At 31.7% G+C, this 19,895-nt stretch overlaps 1 protein-coding gene across 2 annotated transcripts in view; it reads right to left on the minus strand.

Moving 5' to 3' along the window:
• Positions 1 to 19,895, minus strand: part of LOC110282721 (semaphorin-2A) — a 535,140-nt gene that overhangs the window by 177,962 nt on the left and 337,283 nt on the right. The window lies entirely within an intron of this gene.

The following is a 19,895-nucleotide window of genomic DNA, read 5'->3' on the forward strand; positions in this document are numbered from 1 at the left end:
TGAGCTAATTTGTACCACTAGATGTCCGGGTATGTTTAGCCAAATTGTGTTATGTTTAACCAAATTGTGTTATGTTTAGCCCAATTGTGTTATGCTTAGCCAATTTTATAATTGAGAGCTAAACGTGAAACCTATTTTACTTAGATTTGTTACAGAACAGAACTAAGGGATTTCAACATCGCTATACTGTTTTTAAATGGAATGGAATTAACATGCACTCTTTTGAGCTAATTTGTACCACTAGATGTCCGGGTATGTTTAGCCAAATTGTGTTATGTTTAACCAAATTGTGTTATGTTTAGCCCAATTGTGTTATGCTTAGCCAATTTTATAATTGAGAGCTAAACGTGAAACCTATTTTACTTAGATTTGTTACAGAACAGAACTAAGGGATTTCAACATCGCTATACTGTTTTTAAATGGAATGGAATTAACATGCACTCTTTTGAGCTAATTTGTACCACTAGATGTCCGGNAATGAATACAAATTTGACGCCCTACACTTGATATTTGATTTAAAGACGTTTAATTATATATGTAATGCTCTACGTTTGGTGTTTGATTTGAACACATTACAAATTAATTTGAATACTCTTTGTTTTCGGCTTAAATACTTTACACTAGGGGTGCAAAACCTTTTTGAGTGAAGGGCCACTTGCACAGCAGGGAGATTAACGAAAGGCCGCACGAATATTTAGTCATGCAATCGGCAAATATGAAAATTTTTATAAATATTAGTGAAGCACTAAATATTTTTATCAGTAAGCGTAATAACATATTTAATACATGCATATTTAATACATACATAATAATATCAGTAAACGTAATAACATATTTAATACATGTCCGTTTTAGTGCTAACTGCAAATATTGCAGTTAAAACTAAAAAAACTAATACTTTTTTTTAAGAAATTTTTTCCATTTTTAATTAAAGAAAATTTATAGTGCTTAAAAAAACTAAATTAAAAGAAATTGTTTTATTGCTTTCAAAAGTTCCCACGGGCCTCACGTGGCCTGCAGTCCACAGGTTGTGCACCCTTACTTTACACAAGAAATTTGTTTCCTTGATCTTAAATATGAGCATTTTACAGTATAAATTTAATATTCAACACATGATCTATAATTTAATACACTGTTTTGGGTATGAATACTTTACACTTTAAGTTTGATACTCTTAAAAAAAATTTCTTCTCGCAGCCCTGATTTAAATCAAATCGAACATCTTTGGGGTGATTACTTAGCCAGCAGTACACAATTCAGCTATGAAAATACATTTGGTACAACTTCGATGCTAAATTAGCTTATGTTCTACATGGCTTCGAGTCCGTTTTTGTGTAAGTTAGAAATATATAGTAAAATAATTGACGTTTCAACGTTTGAAGAAACGTTTCAACAACCAATCAGGATCGAGATACCCACGCTACGAGATATCCCATTAATGTGGGAAATCTCATAATCTTGAAAGATAATCTTGAAAAAAAGATAATAAAGATCTAACCGTAACACCGCATTAATGTTTCTCGATTAGGTGTTTAGGTTGGAATCAATGTGGACAAACAAAATAAGTCACGTGATGTTTCCTTCCGAAGGAAACTAAAATCTCCGGTACGTCGTTTTAAGTGTTCGAAATTCGTGACTTTCTTCCTGACGTTCCTTTTTGTAAGAGACCTCTTCTAAGGGAAATCCAAAAATAAAGAAGGTAAAAAAAAAAAAATCAGAGCACACAGAAAAAGACATTCGTAATCCGGTTTTGGGGGTATCAGGCCGAAGAAAAATATCTCTTTTTCCAGATCCCGACGCCACTCCTACGCCCAATTCCAGGAGATCTGGAAAACGAGGACCCTTGTCAAATAGAGAAATTCACCGTGTTTGCCTTAGTAAGACGCAGTGTGGGGGAACAGCAGAAGAAAAAAAAGTTCTATTTTCTTCTGCCAGTGACATATATGTTCGAAACTGAAATTCTAGAGAGCAGCCCTAGGGGAGACCACCCCCTCCTAAAGCAAATATCGCTGATTGATTGTACTTCTTGAAAATGGTCGTAAAAAAGACTGTATGGGAAGATTTGAGGCCCTGGATGAAAAAGATAAATAGTGCACTTCAGTTTTTACTCTAATTTTTATTCTGTTTCAACTGGTTTAAGTATTTCATAAAATCTAATAAATGGTAGGGTTGTCTAAAAAAAGCAAATTATACGCAAACAAAATTATTGTATATTGGTTTGGATAAAATATATATGACATAAATCGTTTATGTAGGGTAATCTTTAAGTATTTTCTTTAAAGTACAGTAAGTCAAAAAAAAAGTAAATCCTCATTTACTGCAGGTGGTCTTTTTTTACTAAAATTAAGTTAAATTAAATTATACGCAAACAGAATTATTGTACATTGGTTTGGATAAAATATATATGACATAAATCGTTTATGTAGGGTAATCTTTAAGTATTTTCTTTAAAGTACAGTAAGTCAAAAAAAAAGTAAATCCTCATTCACTGCAGGTGGTCTTTTTTACTAGAATTAAGTTAAATTAAATTATACGAAAATAAAATTATTGTACATTGGTTTGGATAAAATATATATGTTATATATTTTAACCAAACTAATATACAATGTATAACAGTTTATGTAGGGTAATCTTTTAGTAATATCTGTAAAGTACACGCTTGCATAGATTAATTTTTGTGACCTTCATAAAATGGATAAAACCAAAGGAAATGTCAGTAGTGATAGATATACAGGTATATTTTGTATCTATTTAAAACTTCATAGTACAAATTGCAAACAAAAGGGCAGAGAATACTGCTATGTGAACACTGCAGAAGATCTCAGTAAGTACAGAAAACCTTGTATGTTTTGTATTTAAGAGTTTTGTTGTACAAACAAATGGAAAACTGTATTGTCGAATGAAAACCGAAAATTTCAGTAGCTATTAAAATACTTGTACATTCGGCATTTATTAAGAGTTTCATAGTACGAACTGCAAACAAACCGTGGAAACTACTTTGGACGAAAACTGAAGAAAATTTTAGTAACTACAAAAAAGCTTGTACATTTTGTATTTATTAAAAGTTTTGCAGTACTAAGTGAGGCAATACAATTTTTTAAAGTTTCTAGGACATGAGCGTTGCATGGGAAGTAAATAATTAAAGACTTTTAAAATTAAAACAAGGAAAATTAAATTTGTACAGATTAAAATAAGGAAAAGAAAAAGCGACAAAGCCTTAGAAGCATTATTTAAAATGGCGCAATGCAAATTTTTTTATTATGCAAGCGGAACCGATAAAGAAAACAATTATTTCCACAGTGTTCTTAATTATACCGAGATAAAACGAGATTTAAAAACATAAGAAAACAGTTAAGGATAAGAAAAAAAATAAGCAAGCAATTCCTGCAGCAAATTTACTAGACAAGGCATAAATTTTATGGCTGGAAATTTTGGTTTTAGTTTTTAAAAAAATTCAACATATGACTCAGTAGACAGTAAGCATGTCAATGCGAAAAAAAAAATGAAAATAACTTCAACTTTTTTAAAAACTTTTATTAAATAAAAACCACACAACAAAGGTTTTGAATTATCTACCATAAGCCGCAATCAAATGTCGTAATGTGACATGTCGTGAAGCGATTTTCAGTTAATATACAGGTTTACTACCATCAGCGCCACCTGTTGAAGAATTTTTAAATTAAAATCAGAAACTTCGGGAGAATAAATTCATCCCCTGTCACAAGAATTTACTGCAAGATTTTTTTTAAAACCCTTATATTCAGCTATTTATTTTTCGTTATTCTTCATATTAGATAATAAATTTTTTTTAAGTATATAGGTGTTACATAAACTGGAAAAAACCCGTAGCCTAATCACATTTACACTTGAATCAGGTGATGCATTTTTTAACAGAACCATGTCATAAAAACAAAATAAAATAAGTAGAGATAGCAAAAGATATCCTTCTCAGCCCTCATCACTTTAACGATGCATGACTTTAAAAATTCTAAAGGCTGCGCAATTTTGTTCGAGGATCCCCTTTCTATGGTTGAATATGTTATTTTTTTTAGAAAAATCTTTACTTATAAATGCTGTTCGCGGTTTTTCTTTCCTAGGTAAGGCCTTTTTTTTTACCTCATACTCACACCCCCTAACCCCCAGGGTTGTAGGGGGTAGAGAAAAAGTATCCTGCATGCATGAAATATGCAGGATAAAAATACTACCCGCCCCATGCACTTGCTATCCGGCAGTTTGTTAATGTATCTTTCATGCCCGGATTTTCCTTTTTCCAGGAGAAGCGAAAAAAATGAATATATATTGAGGAAAAGAGATAAAAGGATGCAGTTTCGTACCTTATATTTTTTTTCTTTCTTTGAGGTGTGGTTTTAGTGGAGAAGAGCTTGAAAAGAGCTTTGTGGTACTCTCTTTTCGAACCCATCTTCTCACAAGTCTTGTGATTACAGCAAGAAAAACATAGGAAGGATTATGAGTTTTTCTTTTTACCTTGGCTTAATGAATAATTCGAACAGTTGGCGACTTTTCACCTATTTTTTTTCCCTTCTTCTTCTAAACTAATCAAAATGAAGTAATCTTGTTTTAAAGCTCGGTTGGTTGGTTATTACAGTTTTATCTAAGATAGATAAAACTAGTTTTGACTATTTTTTGGGGTATTTCTTATGGATTCGTAAAGCAATATAGTTTTATGATGAATAAAAATATTTAAAGAAATTAGTTCTGGCTATTTTGTCTATTTTTATGGTTTTGTAAAGCAATGGGGTTTTAGTAAGATACATGCGGATAGAATTTAAAGAAGTTGATTCTGATTAATTTTGTAAATTTTACGACTAAAGTAATTTTTATAACGAAAAAGGACAGGGCATGAAACAAATATGATACAAAAAGCTCTATAATTTGCATAGATATAAGACGTAAGCACCAACTGTGGGAGAAATATGGAATAAGTACTGATTTGAAAGACGACATTCTACGGGACAAAACTTGGCGAGTTGGCGAGAGAATTTCGAACCGTGTATAAGAAATTATAAAGATTTAAAGAAGTTTTAATGATTATTTTGGGAAGTTTTTATAACTTTGTTGAGCAATTGAATTTTACAAAGGTATAAGATATATAATTAAAAATATTTAAAGAAGTTAAAAATTTAGAGGAATAAGGTAAATAGTTATAGCAACCTTAAAAGAAAAAAAAAAATTTTATGAATTTACACTGATGTTTTCAACTTATTAGCACTAACAAATATGTTTGCTATTTACAAGAGATTGTAGAGTTCAAAAGGTTATTGATTGTAGCATCACAGTAACAATAACAAAACAATATATACAAATTTCCAGTTAGAATTAAAAAAAATGGAAATCATAAAAAAAAGCTGTCAGCGCCTAATTACGATCATTGGCTACCCATTGGTCAAATGCTTTTTCTTTCTGGATTGACTCCGTTTAAACGCCACAGCATTTCAAATCATGGGTTGTAAAAACTGTCTCAATTGATGTTCGTCGTTGGATTGGTTTTCAAATCCTGCCTATGTACGTGTTTCAAGATGTCGCAAAATACTTTTCCTTCTTCACCATTCATATTTATATTGAAATCACCGTTAAGCTAGTAATTACGCGTTAAAAATAAAAAGAATATAAAAATACTTTAAATTATTATTGTGTAAATACATTGAAAATGCCTGTTAGTGAAAAGAAAAAGAAAAGCAGCAGCGGTCGTCATAGCAACGCATGCAATGACGACGCATGCGCACTGTTTACTATTACTCTTGAACACAGTTTAAAAGTGTATGAACGCAATCAAATCCAAACCAAGACCTTTTTTACTAATGGGTTATTTATTAGTTATACTTAAATCCTATCGAAAATTAGAAATCATGAAAATATTTGTAGTGAATAAACATTAAAAAAATATTTTGACTTAAAATTTTTTTTTTTGAACTAGTTTGAAAAACGAAAATTTTTTTTTAGCATTANTAATTACGATCATTGGCTACCCATTGGTCAAATGCTTTTTCTTTCTGGATTGACTCCGTTTAAACGCCACAGCATTTCAAATCATGGGTTGTAAAAACTGTCTCAATTGATGTTTGTCGTCGGATTGGTTTTCGAATCCTGCCTATGTACGTGTTTCAAGACGTCACAAAATACTTTTCCTTCTTCAGTATTCATATTTATATTAAAATCATCGTTAAGACAATAATTATACGTTAAAAATAAAAAGAATATAATAAATACTTTAAAATATTATTATGTAAAAAGGCCTGCTAGTGAAAATAAAAAGAAAAACAGCAGAGGTCGCCATAGCAACGCATGCAATGACGGCGCATGCGTACTGCTTACTATTACTCTTGAAAGTAGTTGAAAAGTGTGTGGAAGGCCATCAAATCCAAACCAAGATCTTTTTTACTAATGGGTTATTTATTAGTTATACTTAAATCCTATCGAAAATTAGAAATCATGAAAATATTTGTAGTGAATAAACATTTAAAAAATATTTTGACTTAAAAATTTTTTTTGAACTAAACTAGTTTGAAAAACGATTTTTTTTTTTTTAGCATTATAAAAAAGAAAGAATGGAAAGAAAAAAGCTTTCTTTTTCAAAAGCAGTTTCAGCTTTCACGGCAAAATATTAGGGACATTAAAAAAACCCATTTAACATTTAAAAAATAAATGACGATGGATTTTTAAATGCACTTTAAAACAATGGAAATACATTTCTAAAAATTACACTTTTAAACTCATTTACATTTGGTTTTACTTTTTTTTTAATGACAGCAAATATTTATTTTTGCAGAAGGAAGCAGAAAGCATATTTTCTCTAACCAAGGATGAAAAAAAAAATTATTCATATTTTATTCTTTACTTTGTGAAATAAGGGTTCTTTTAAATAATAAATTTTAAAAGACATTTCTGTGAGCATTTGGAACAATTAATAGAACATTTTTATGGTTTTTTCAGCTTTGTATATTTAAAAAGTCGCCATATTTGCACTTCAAACAAAATATTAAGTTATAAAATAGAGTTATCTTTTGTTTCTATAGTAATGGTACCATTTACTCTTTAAAATTCAAAGTTCAAATGTATTCCGGGTATTGAAATATGATTTTGACTCGCAGGTATTTCAGTTTTTATTACATTGGATGAAAGTTATTCTTTTTTTTTCTTCCACAAAATACGAAGTCATAAATATGATGTATTGAGCCATAGAATCTCACTGAGGTTTTCTGAAAGCAATGCAAAGGCACGGTTACGGTTATCCGACAAGGAAAGAAATAATTCTTTTTGAAAGGTATGAAAACATTGGGGACACTATCTCAAGTTAAAAACTGCCTCTGATCTCTTTCTGTTTATTCTGACTCCTTTGTAAATGTTTGCTCATCATTAAGTTTTCAGAATATCTAATTTTTCATCGTATAATTTTTAAATTGGTGGTTTATTGTGTTTTTAAAGCACTAAAATTTTTTAAAGTTATCACATTAAAGGCTAATTATTTTTTTAGATAAAAAACTTTTATTTTTAATAGTATTCTCTAGCTATTATAAAATGTAAATATTATCAATCCTAATTTATTAAATCTAAAAAAAAACCATAAAAAAGGGCAATTGAATGTAACAAAGTGACTTTTTAATTAAATAAAACGCAGAAAAGTAAACATTTGAAAAATAAAGTAGTTCATCTTAAATAATTATCAAAAAAAAAATCCATTTGCTTAAATTTCAATTCTTTTTTTGCATTTTATCTTTAGTTAATATGTTTACATTTCATAGAATATTTAATCCATTTAAATAAATTTAAAGAATTATTAATATAAAGAATTTAGAGAATATTTACTCCATTTTAACAAACTGTAGTGATTTTTTAATCAAAATTATAGCTTCTTTTGGAAGGACAACAAGATTCTAAATATTGTTTAGGAGTTTGGATCGCCATAATTAATTGCATTAAAATACCGAATTTTTAGATTTATTTCATAAATTTTCCGAAGTTCGGGATTTAAGGCATAAAGATACCGAAGTTCATGATTTCTTGCACAATGATTCCGATATTTAGAAATTTACTCCATGAAAGGATTGATATTTAGATTTTATTGAATAAAAGCTCCGAGTTTTGGAATTTCTTGCATATTAGTTCGATAATTGGGAATTGCATATTAATTCGATATTTGGGATTTCTTGCATATTAGTTCGATATTTGGGAATTATTGCATACTAGTTCGATATTTGGGATTTGCATATTAGTTTGATACTTGGGATTTCTTGAATATTACTTCGATATTTGGGATTTGTTCAATATTTTGGATTCCTTGCATATTAGTTCGATATTTGGGATTTATTCCATAATGGTTTCCGTACTTAAAAATAATATCATAAATGATCTTATTTTATTTTATATTGATTCTGATGTTTTGAATTAATTGCATATTGGTCTCGATATCTTGAAGTTTAATACCCGAAGAGTCCTGTATTTCGATCTTTAGAATTTAATGCATTAAGTGTCAGAAACTTATTCCATTTTGAGGTTTAGGATTTATTGCAAAATGGTTCCAATACTTTCGATTTAATGTAGAAAGATACTTGGATTGATATTAGTAGTTTACTAAAGAAGAGTTCTGAATTTTCATTTCTCTACTTAATGAATTTTGATGATTCGTTAAAGTTTATTGCCTCACTGTTCAGAGCACTTGGTTTCTTCGATTTATGTTTTAATGCGCAAAAATGTTGTAGTTTGTAGCTCAATGCATAAAAACTTCGTACGAAATTATATTTAGAAACAATATTTCTACAAACTTAAAAGATCCAGAAGAAAAATTTCGTGTGCCTACACCTTGCTTAGAAGAACATATTTACGAGATGCTTAGGACGGGGTGTTGCCAAAACATAAATCACGGAGATTTTTCTATCTAGTCGTAAGATCAAGCTTGGCAGTAAAAACGCGGAAAATAAATGATATCTTTTCATCAGAAGACGATGGCAACACCGCACCTAAACTCCCCAAAAGCGAAAGATATTTTTGGGATCTCGCCAAATCCATGCATATTTTCTTCGATTTCGTTACGCTTTTTCAGGTGACGTTTTCTTCTCAAAACTACCTGCGGGAGGGCATTCTCAAGAAAGAAAAAAAAAATTATTCCAATTTTTCTTTTTACGAGTTTGTTGCATATTTTATCAGCATGTGTGTATTTTTCAAATTTAATCGTATATTTATGCAAAACTGTATCATTGCTTTGAATGATATAAATCGTAATAGAATACACTGAATTTCTGAGTGAAATACTATTGGTCACGAAGGAGAGAATGAAAACAAACATTTATACAAATCCTTGTACAGAGTACTGAGGTACAGATACAGAGTAGGCTGAGGGATAAATTTTAGTTTGTTATCGGTAGTTGCTTTTAGTAAAAACCAAACAGTCTAAAATAGTAGATGTGGAAAATTGAGGTATAAAAATTGTTATCATAGTTATCATTGTACCATTGTTATCATAGTAGCCAATATACCATTGTTACCAAAATTGTTATCATAGTAGTCAATATACCATTGTTACCAAAATTGTTATCATAGTAGCCAATATACCATTGTTACCAAAATTGTTATCATAGTATCAAGTACAAGGTGTTTTCCAGCAACTTTATTTATACAGTCTTTCTGAAAAATGAAATTACTTGGACTCATATACTTGGGGTCGTAAATTAAGAGTTAATTGAAAAAGAAAAACTTCATAAAAATTTGTGAGCCATAATCCCGGTTGTTCTCAATTAAGGTTAATTTAAATTCATCAATCAAAAAGTCATAGTTATAGTTAATGTCCAGATAAAATTAAATACCTGGAGAATTGCAGTCATTGTAACTCCAATATGAGGTCAAATTTTGATCACTAATTTGAAGAATCATATCTATATTAATGTACACAATCGAGATTAAGTTAATTAGCTGGAGAATCGTAGTCATGTGATTCACAGGTGAGGTTAAACTAAATATGAAGTGAATTACAGTCACGGTTAATCACTAGTGAGGTTAAATTAAAACCACCGACCTGAAGAATCATATTCATACAATGGAGGTTAAATTAAATCACAGATAAATCTAAACATGGTTATTCACAGTCGATGTTAACTTAAAATCAATCATGTGACATCATAAAAACTGAAACCGGTCTAGTTCATTCAAATTACGACTACCAGTGTTCAACGCCGTAGCCTTGTAATTTTGAACCAAATCCAGAAGACAAGGTAACTCCAGGATCAAGTACCGGAAGAAATTTTGCCTTCGTGGAGGACTTTTTGATGGAACTAACCCGCATTTGTGTTACATGGTGAGGAAAACCACGAAGCCTCCCACAGATAGCCTGATGGCAAGTGGACTCTAACCCATGATCCGTCTACCACTGAGGATATTTTATGTCAGCACTGTAGTTGATGCCAGCTGGATGTGGAATTCGTATCAACCAGCCATCGCAGGGATTCGAACCCGGTCCTTTGAGCCATTGCGGCTCCCGCCTATTATTTTTTTAATAACCATCGTTGAACAGTCGACCGATTTTCGGGTTTACGACTGCTAATTTTTAACTACGTAGCCTTGTAATTTTGACCCTAATCCAGAAGACAAAAATCTCCGGGATCAAGTACCGGAAGAAATTTTGCCTTTGTGGAGGACTTTTTGATGGAACTAGCCCGCATTTGTGTTACATGGAGAGGAAAACTATGAAAACGTCCCAAGGTTAGCCTAACGGCAAAGGGATTTTAACCCATGATCCGTCTCCCAATGAGGATATTTCACGTCAGCACAGTGGTCCATGCGAGCTGGGTACGGATATCGTTTCGACCAGCCACCGCTGGGATTCGAATCTGGTTCACCTCATTTGGAGGTGAACGCTCTATCCCTTGATACACCACGGCTCCATGCCACATATTTTATATTTTATAACCGTCGTTGAACAGCCGACCCAATTTTGGGTTTTGACTACTAATGTTCAACTCCGTAGCCTAGTAGTTTTGAACCAATCCAGAAGACAAGGAAACTCCTGGATCAGAATCCCCAGAAGTACTGATTTGTTATGGGAACATGGAGGCCTTTTGTGACCAGAGAGATTTAACGTGTATCAGTCACCATTTACTATACAGGGAGTCCTTGGCCTGCGGGGATCAAACCCACGACCTCTTGAACATGGGCCCAATGCCCTACCAGCTTAGCTATCCCGGCCCCTTAATGGAATATGATACATTTTAAACAACATGTTGGCAAAACAAAATACATGCGGTAAGGTGAAAACCAAGACGCAATAAATCAATTCCAACCAACTTCTACAAGCCTCTAAATAACGCAGTTCCTCTTCCGTATTCATTCAATCACGTTCTCTTGCAAGCACTCATGTTTGCGTTCCTTCAAAAGCATTTTCCTCTTCCTAAATCCCCATCTTTACAAGCTTCTNCAGGGGTGTACATGTAGATTTATTAAATACACCTTGTGCGCCACCTAGGAACCAAATCTAGAACCCGACACTCGAAATTTTTGCTCTATTACAATCGTACCTTGTTACAATTGACCCCACTCTCCCCTACTGAGGTACAGATACACAGCTGAGGTATAAATTTTAGTTTATTTTCTGTAGTTGTTTATAGTAAAAACCAAACAGTCTAAAATAGTAGATGTGGAAAAACGAGATATAATTTTTTTTTATCATAGTTATCATTGTACCATTATTATCATAGTTACCAATATACCATTGTTACCAAAATTATTATCATAGTACCATTGTTATCATAGTATCAAGCAGAAAGTGTTTTCTAGCAACTTTATATATACAGTCTTTCCGAAAAATAAATTTACTTGGACTTACATACGTGGGGTCGTAAATTAAGAGTTAATTGAAAAAGAAAAACATCATAAAAATTTGTGAACCATAATCCCGGTTGTCTTCAATTAAGGTTAATTTAAATTCATCAATCACAAAGAAAAATCATAGTTATAGTTTATGCCCAGATAAAATTTAATACCTGGATAATTATAGTTATGGTTACTGAAAGATGAGGTCAAATTTTAATCACTAATTTGAAGAATCATATCTATATTAATGTACGCAATCGAGATTAAGTTAATTATCTGGATAATCGTAGTCATGTGACTCACAGATGAGGTTAAACTAAATATGAGGTTAATTACAGTCACGGTTAATCACTAGTGAGGTTAAATTAAAACCACCGATCTGAAGAATCATATTCATACAATGGAGGTTAAATTAAATCACAGATAAATCTAAACATGGTTATTCACAGTCAATGTAATTAAAATCAATCATGCGACATCATAAAATCTGAAACCGGCCACAAGTTTTATTTTATAACAGTCGTTGAACAGCCAACCCAATTTTTGGGGCTTACGACTGCCAGTGTTCAACGCCGTAGTCTTTTAAGTTTGAACCCAATCCAGAAGACAAGGAAACTCCAGGATCAAATATCGGAAGAAACTTTGCCTTCGTGGAGGACTTTTTGATGGAACTAAATCACATTTGCGTTACATGGACATGAAAACCACGAAAACTTCCCACAGTTAACCTGGCGGCAAGAGGACTCTAACCCATGATCCGTCTACCACTGAGGATATTTTACATCGGCTCTGAGGTCGGTGCAAGCCGGGTGCGGATATCGTATCGACCAGCCATAGCTGGAGCCATCGCTAATGAGGGAACTCGGTTCCCCTTATTGGGAGGCGAACGCTCTATCCCCTGAGCCACCACGGCTCCATGTCACATATTTTTTTATAACTGTCGTTGAACAGACGACTCAATTTTATGGGTTTACGACTACTAATATTCAACTCCGTAGCCTTGCAATTTTGAACCCAATCCAGAAGACAAGGGAACTCCTGGATCGAGTATTTGGAGAAATTTGCCTTTGTGAGGATTTTTTGATGGAGCTAACCCGCATTTGCGTTACATGGAGAGGAAGACCACGAGAACCTCCCACGGTTAGCCTCACGGCAAGAGGACTCTAACCCATGATTCGTCTACCACTGAGGATATTTCACGTCAGCACTGTGGTTGGCGCAAGCCGGAATTCATATCGACTGGGATTCGAACCCGGTTCGCCGCATTGGAAGGCGAACGCTCTATCCCCTGATCCACCACGGCTCCATGCCACATATTGAAATATGATATATTTTAAACTACATGTTGGCAAGAAAAATACATGCGGTAAGGTGAAAACCAAGAAGCAATAAATCAATTCCTATGCCAACTTTTACAAGCCTCTAAATAACGCAATTCCTCTTCCTTATTCATTCAATCACGTTTTCTTGCAAGCACTCATGTTTGCTTTCCTTCAAAAGCATTTTTCCCTTCCTAAATCCCAATCTTTACAAGCTTCTAGATACGGGATTAAGAGATGCACGAGAAAAGGATTTCAATCACTACATTCTTCCCTCTCTAACTTCATTCCTTCTTTTTATTCCTCTCTCTCTTTCATTTTTTCTCCCCTTTGTTCGTATAACTATCGAGTAACTCGACTTACAGTGCGAAATTGAGTTTTCCCCCTACTCCAGCAAATCTTTCTCCCCACCCGACTGTTTACACAGAAATATTCATTTCTTGTACCTGGATAAAGTGTGTCCTCTGCAGCAAAAATCTCTCTAAATAAATCAGATGAATTGCAAGCGAATGCAAGAGAAGAGCTGGGTCTTATTGGTGCTTGCTTACGATTCAATCGCATGTGTACTGAAATCAGAGATTTTCTACGCCATTTGGCGCGTGTGGATGGGAAGTTATTTCCCAAGAGTCGCCAATCTTGCTTATGTTTATGGAGTCGCTAAAGCCTGGTTGTAATCTAAAAAAATCGTTATGCACAAAGACAGGATATTGAAAATCTTTTCTGATAACTGTTTGGAAAAGCCTTGTAAAGTGAGGAGAGTTTTAAGTTATTTTTTTTTCCTATATAAAATAAATACGTTAAATTCTTTAAAGCTCTTTACTGGAGAAATTGAAACTTAACTAAACTTCTAGTAATTGAAAATTTCTTTCAAAAACAGCCTTTTGAAATCGAAGTAGAACTAGGAGATTTATTAAGTTTCGCTACTCTTTTTGAGATAAATTCTATTTTTTAACGTAAATCTAGCAGTGCCTGACAAGTGAGTAACATATGAAATAGAAATATTATTCTAACAAATTGAAAAATTTAACTCAGCATTTTTAGTGTAATTTATTGCAAAAATATACCATATGTTGTTTAGAATGGTATTTATTTACCGCAGGCAGTTCTGCAGAATGAAATGGTAAAAATATCGTCAAGCCTTCCAGATGCAAAGACTATTATTTTTAAGTAGCAAATAAAATAAACTGCGTTTTGCAGAAATGGTCTATATTTCATTGAATATGCAATCTTCTAAGTTCTTTCTAAATATGTTCTGTCGAAATTTATTTAACAATAAAATTATTTCTGTTTTGTTCTGTTCTAGCCAATGAAAAATTTGACCAAGCATTACTATTTTCTGAGCAGGAATACATCAAAAAGTTTCGTCACACGTAGTAATATATTTCCAGACAAAATTGCATAATTCAGTTATTACAGAATTGGTTTGTTAATTGTTAAGAATCTAATTCAAAACACATAAATTTATTCCGTTTCCTCACGCTTAATTTTAAAATTTTTTTTAGGTTGAAATAGTATCATTAAAATGCAGAGAGTGTTTTGATGAACATATTTTTTTAGTCATTTTCAAAAAGAAAGTAAGAAAAAAGTGTTCACAGTAGGGTCTTAAAAAACACTATCGTAATTTACGGAATCACCCGAAAACATTAAATTAAGGAAAGAACTGAAAACATCAAAACCTGCCAGAATCATAATTTAACGAACCAACGAAATCGTTAAATTGAGTAAAGAACTGAAAACATCAAAGATTGCCGGAATCGTAATTTAACGCATCACCGAAAATATTAAATTGAAGAAAGAACTGAAAACATCAAAACCACCGGAATCGTAATTTAACGAACCAACGAAATCATTAAATTGAGGAAAGAACTGAATACATCAAAAAAACCTACCGGAATCGTAATTAAACGAATCACCGCAAACATTAAATTGAGGAAAGAACTGAAAAAATCAAAGCTTGCCGGAATCGTAATTTAACGAATCACAGAAAACATTAAATTGAGGAAAGAACTGAAAACATCAAAACCTACCGGAATCGTAATTTAACGAATCACCGAAAATATTAAATTGAAGAAAGAACTGAAAACATCAAAACCACCGGAATCGTAATTTAACGAATCACCCAAAGCATTAAATTGAGGAGAGAACTGAAAACATCAAAACCTTTCGGAATCGTAATTTAACGAATCACCCAAAGCATTAAATTGAGGAAAGAACTAAAAACATCAAAACCTGCCGGAATCGTAATTTAACGAATTACCGAAAACATTAAATTGAAGAAAGAACTGAAAACATCAAAAAACCTGCCGGAATCATAATTTAACGAATCACCGAAAACATTAAATTGAGGAAAGAACTGAAAACATCAAAACCTACCGGAATCGTAATTTAACGAATCACCGAAAATATTAAATTGAAGAAAGAACTGAAAACATCAAAACCACCGGAATCGTAATTTAACGAATCACCCAAAGCATTAAATTGAGGAGAGAACTGAAAACATCAAAACCTTTCGGAATCGTAATTTAACGAATCACCCAAAGCATTAAATTGAGGAAAGAACTAAAAACATCAAAACCTGCCGGAATCGTAATTTAACGAATTACCGAAAACATTAAATTGAGGAAAGAACTGAAAACATCAAAAAACCTGCCGGAATCGTAATTTAACGAATCACAGAAAACATTAAATTGAGGAAAGAACTGAAAACATCAAAACCTACCGGAATCGTAATTTAACGAATCACCGAAAACATTAAATTGGGGAAAGAACTGAAAACAATAAAACCTGCCGGAATCGTAATTTAATGAATCGCTAAAAACGTTAAATTGAGTTAAGAGCTGAAGAAATCAAAACCTGCCGAAAGAGACAAAATAGAGTGAAAAAGCGACTGCTAAATACATCTCAAAGTTTCATCAGGTAAAGAAACAGGTTTTTAAGTTTTTCCTCTAACCGATCTCTGCAGTCATTCGATAATTTGGAAAGCATTTTTGTTTCTTTTTCGCTTAAATGTAAATTGGCGGACATTAATAACATTCTTTTGACTTCATTTTTTAAAAAAAGAGCTGCTTAAAAGGATCTATATTAAAACAACCCAGCAAATTCCATGTTAACATTAGCCTTTGTAAAGAAAAAAATTAAAACAGCAAACGATGAAATCACTTCCTCTCATTGAATTATCAACTCAACTTGATTTTATGCCTACAATTTCAGACGATCTTTATGCGGTCAAAAAATCGTTCCTCTTATTGAATTATCAACTCAACTTGATTTTATGCCTACAATTTCAGACGATCTTTATGCGGTCAAAAAATCGTTGCCAATCCTTGTTTAAAAAATAGTTTTTAATCTACGTATCTGTAACCTTACTTTAACATTCTTAAGCTCATTGCCATTTTTGTTTAAAAACTTTTAATAATTCTCTATCGATTAACAATTACCCCCAACAGAAACCACAGTTGATAACAAAGGCTATTAAGATACATATTTCCTTCTTTAATCGCGCGTTGCGGCATCATTATCGCGTCGCGACTGAACGACCAAAGTAATTCCGAGTCAGCGACTATTCATAATCAAAACTTTAACGGTTTTTAGTATCAATTTAACCTTTAAACTCCAAAATAGATTATGTTTGGACGCATCAATGGGTATCTTAATCAACGGTTACAGTTTAAGAGAGATATGGAAGATTCGTCTAAGGTAAACAAAAGGAATCCCTTTCGTGCCTTAAAACAATCGAAAGGTCCATTGTGTGCTTTCCTTAACTTTTCTCTTACACTTCATTTAGTACCATCTGACAGTTACGGTTGACAGTTATCTGAAATGAGGGTGGATATAAGGGATCATTTCGAAGGAAGAGATTTAGTTATGATGGGTCGTATTAGGGGCTAAATAGTCGAACGAGATTTCGGTAAATATTAGATTTTATTTTCGGTTTCTTTTTATATCGATAAAATTCAATGAATGACATTAAATCGATTAATGAAGTTTTAATGAACTTTTTTCTACATCAATTCTTTTTAGAATTCTATGACCTAAAAGAGTTTTTTTTTATCATTTCTTTTTCTCAATCACTTTATTATATTTTTATCATGATGGGATAAAAATATAAAAATATTTCCTTTCTTTATCATGATGTGAATTTTAATAATTTGTTTTGTATCATACTGTGACTATTATTGAACATTTTTAACATGTTATGACCTATTATTGAACATTTTTAACATGTTATGACCTATTATCAAACATTTTTAACATGTTATGACCTATTATCAAACATTTTTTCACGCTGTTGGTTTTAAATTAATCATATTTATTGTACTATAAACTCATTAATTTTTTTATAACATGTAATGACTTTTTATCGATCCTATTTTATTATATTGTGAGTTTGTATCAATCATTTTTTATCATCCTTTTGTATCTAATTGTGACTATTTATCTATTTTTGATTATCATACTGTAAGTTTTTATCAATCCTTTTATATCACACTCTGAATTCGTATCCTTATCCAACTGTGGCATTTTATCAATAACTTTTATCACGTTGAGATTTTTTATAACTTTCTTTTTATTAGGCAGAGAGTTTTTTTTTTATCAATCCCTTTAAGATTTCTGTAGAGTTTATATCATTCATTTAAGTACACTCTAATTTTTTACAATACTTTTTTATCACAAACTCTGAAATTCATCAAACACTTTATCTTGCTTTTACATGTAATTATAAAATTAAAGTATGTTTTTTTCACTTCTCATGTCATTGTATTTGTCTTGCTTTTTTATAGATAAAAATCAACGACATTAAATCAATTTATACTACATGGAAAAGATGGTAATTGTAATTAATTGTTTCTGAATTATATTTTTTTAGATTCCCGTGACTTTTTATCAACTATTGTCATTCTGTAAGATTTTAATAATCCTTTTATCAGTCTGTAAATTTTTATCTATCATTTTTATCACGCTGTGATTTTTTTTACAATTTCTTTTTATATCACTTTATATCAATCGCTTTTTATCACACTTTCAGTTTTATCATTGATTTCATCATGGTATATTTTTTTTTATTATAAATTTTAACTGTACTGTAACTTATTTTATCATTCATTATTCGACATGCTGTTTTTTTTTAATCATTTTTATGCCATGTTGGAAGTTTTAAAGAAATATTTTATTGATGTATTTATAGCATTAATTTTATCATCTTAAGATTTTATATTATTTTTTGTATCATATGTTCCAAATTTTAGCAACCTTTTTATCAACCTTTCACTTATAATTATAAAACTTATAGGTATATATAAAGTTATCATTCTAGAAGTTATAATATGAAAAACTTTATTATTTTAGAAATTTTTGTAACTATGTATGATCACTTAGTACGTTCAATTTTGTATGTTCAATTAGTATGTTCAATTTTGTATGTTCAATTTTGTATGTTCAATTAGCATGTTCAATTTTGTATGTTCAATTAGTATGTTCAATTTTGTATTTTCAATTAGTATGTTCAATTTTGTATGTTCAATTAGAAGCTTAAAACTCAAAATTTTAAAATAATCGTCTGATCTTATGGTTAAGAGGGGAGGTTAAAATAAAGCTTTCCGGTAACAGCCCGTTGTTGGCCAGCATGGTGTGTAAGATGTCCATGGTGCTTAAGGTGGCCAACATGGTGTCCACGATTTCTTGACCAACGAAATGTTGATGGCAATGTGGTAGGCATTTCGCACAAACTGTCTTTACTTCTCAGTCAAGCTGGTGTCTTTTGATCTATATCTGGGTGGGCATCAAGCCTCCACTGGGGATCGAACCTTGATTCTTCTCAGTGCTTTAACCACCAACACACTGGGGTTAAACGAGACGAGGGTAAATTGTTATTATTAACTCTGAGGTTTGACTCAAAAACTATTCGTTTTGTGAGTTGATTAGAAAATTACAAAGTTATATCGGGTAACGTTAAGATCTGTCTTAGTATAAAATATGTTATCATTTATTTCAGTATGAATGATAAAAGATTAATTTTATAAAGCATGAAAAAGTGGCAGTCGTTATTTAATAACACCTAAAATTAAAAAATAAAATAAAAAAGCAAAAAAAAAATTATAATAGAACTTGGCGCATAGGTAATGGTTTTTTATACCTCTAGAGTAATATAAGAAATCCTTTGCCTTTCGTACTGAATAGAGAAAAGGGGTAAAAAAAATGTTCACTATCCCATAGTTTGAAAGCAAAGGCGTAAATATTTGGCGCCCCAACAATTTCAGAGAAGCCCCAGGAGTTATCCTCCTCGCTTAGCCCCTCCAAAGTCTCACAGACGTAATTTCCGGTTGTGTAAGAATCAAAAAGCGAGAGGAAATAGAGGGGGCCTTCCTTTCCCTCCAAAAAAAAAAGTAAAGAAAGGGGCTTTAGAGAATGTTGTAAAAGAAGGATCGTCTTTGGCCTAAAGCACTTTCTATGACTTTTATACTAGTTTGAAACCGTGCAATACCTCTTTATTTCTAGGAAATTTTATTAATATTTATGACGGTACTTTTATTTTTTTTTTCAGTACAAATAATATTACAGTTTTATAGACTGTTTCTTATACTGCAACATTGCAACATTTATATTTTCAATTCGTTTGCTATATTGAAAAAAATAGGCTTTATATATATATATATATATAAATACTTTTGTATACTTTTAAACCTAAACCGCATTTTGCTACACGCTGGTAAGTTTGATTACTTTTTACTTTTATTTCATGATCTTTTTCAACAAAATGTT

The sequence above is a fragment of the Parasteatoda tepidariorum genome, chromosome 10 (assembly GCF_043381705.1).
Source record: "Parasteatoda tepidariorum isolate YZ-2023 chromosome 10, CAS_Ptep_4.0, whole genome shotgun sequence".
NCBI lineage: Eukaryota > Metazoa > Arthropoda > Arachnida > Araneae > Theridiidae > Parasteatoda > Parasteatoda tepidariorum.